The sequence below is a fragment of the Alexandromys fortis genome, unplaced genomic scaffold, assembly GCF_014885135.2.
Source record: "Alexandromys fortis isolate MF-2015 unplaced genomic scaffold, M_Fortis_MF-2015_v1.1 scaffold_327, whole genome shotgun sequence".
Classification (NCBI taxonomy): Eukaryota; Metazoa; Chordata; class Mammalia; order Rodentia; family Cricetidae; genus Alexandromys; species Alexandromys fortis.
The window spans coordinates 737,116-739,340 of NW_026068231.1; positions in this window are offsets into that span (position 1 = coordinate 737,116).

Sequence of the window (2,225 nt, forward strand, 5' to 3'; positions counted from 1 at the left end):
ATTCAATTGTCACACCTTAAACCATTTATTTCCACAGCTCAAGATAATCCTTCATACATGGTAACCCAGACGGGACCCTGTTCCCTCAAGTTCCAAAGGACACCAGGCTCAGCCCCCCCTACCCCATCTGCCACCTAATCCTCCTGTGTTAATACACCTTTCCTTCTCCAAATTCCTAAATAATCATTCAGCTTTCAATACAGATCAAATACGAAGTCAAGGGCTCCAGCGGTAAGCAGATTTTTAACAAAGTTACTTGACATAACAGGTCAGTCCACCTAAGCAGATAAAACACAAGTGGATCGGTAACGGAATAAGTATCATTTAATTTTTTTTCTTCTTTCTTTCATTCCTAGAACTCCTCCCCCACCCCACCCCCAAGTTTTCCCTCTAATCTTCCAAACCTTCCAAATCTCTTCTCCCTAATTTCTTTCTCCACTAATGCGATTTTTGCCTCCGAGCATCTTAACGATGACCCAGCTACTCAGGAAAAAAAAAAAAAAAAAAAAAACGGACGAAGGTGACTTCTTCAATCAGCCATCTCAGAACGCCTGCGACATCATCAAGAACATCAGACAATCAGCCATCTCAGAACGCCAGTGGACCAACAGAACACTGGACACTCCCTGGACCCCTCGATGCCCAAAATTCAGCAGGAAGCAGTCATGAGACACTGGTCTACGCCCCCATCCCCTACTCCTTAAGACCCCCCCCCCGATTTTTTTTTAATAAAACCAAAAGGGTGGAATGTTGTTCCTTTTGGAAACTACAGCTCCCAGACTCCTCCTGGATTACGGATACCTGCGCGCGTGGGCGTGCACAGGTGCAGGTCATTTCTCCCAGATAACCTTGTGCTTCCCGTTAAAAAGCGAGCTTCCACGAGGTCTTGCTCTCTCTTACCCTTTTACCCTTGTGTGTCTTGCACACCCATCCCTTATTGTGTCCCCCTCCCCCCCATTAAAGTGCACCCACGTGGGAGCCGCGTGTCTTGTCTCCTCCTTTTGCGTGTGTCTCATCTATCCTGTGTTCGTCCACACACCCACCCACTTTTAAAAGAATAATAACCCAGCCCTAGAAAAAAAATATATGTGGTTATATGTGTATATTAGTCAAGTTAATGATGATGAAGATAAAATTATAGAACTACAGATGTTAACAGAAGTTACGTATAGAGTAAGAAACTATGGGGAACAGAGAGATCCCCCCTATGTAATGTAAATATAACAGAAGGGTGTAGTGCTAGAAGGTGAAGATAAAGTGGAGAGGGGGAGGTAACACTAGGATGAGGGATGAAATAGGTAGAGGGACAGCTAAAATTAAGGACCATTTGAGGTGTACTATGGGAAACTAATATAATGGAAGCTTTCTTGTATTTGTTTGTGAGTGTGTGTGAGTGTGTATGTGTGTGTGTGTGCACATGTGCATATGTGTGTGAAGGTGATCTGAATGAAACTGATGAATAATGGGGAAGACAAATTTCAACTGGCTGTCTTTTTTCAAGAAATAAATGTTAGCTTAGTGGGATTAGATTACATCTAACTGAGCTTTTGGCCACAGGGGTGCCACAGGTTTACCAAATCATCCAGGTTGTTATCAAGACAATAACTTGCTGTCTACAAACTGATGACTAGGCTCCTTTGCTGAGGGTGATATCTACAGAACTCATTGAAGGTGCTTTCTATTTTTTTTTAAGTTTTATTTATTTATTTTTAAAACAATGGTCTTTTCTCATTTTACATACCAATCCCAGTTTCCACTCCCTCCCCTACTCCTGCTCTCCTCACCTTCCTCCAACCTCACTGCCATTCTCAATTCAAAGAGAGATAAAAAGACTAGCATATCACTTTGAGGCAGGGCAAAGGCCCTCCCCACTATATCTAGGCTGATTTAAGTATCCATTCAAAGAGAATGGACACAATAAATCAGTTGAAGCACTAGGGATAAATCCTGGTCTTACTGCCACAGCCACACAAATGTCACCCACATTCAGAGGGCCCAGTTTGGGCTTATGCTGGTTCCCACACTATCACTCAGGAATCAGTGAGCTCCCATTAGCTCAGGTGAGCTGTTTCAGTGGGTATCCCCTCATGGACATGACCCCTTACCTCATATTATCATTCCCCCATCTCTCTGAGTTTGGGAGCTCAACCCCATGCTTCACTGTGGAACCCTGAACCTGCTTCCATTGGCTGCTGGATGAGATTATATGATGGCAATTAAGGTAC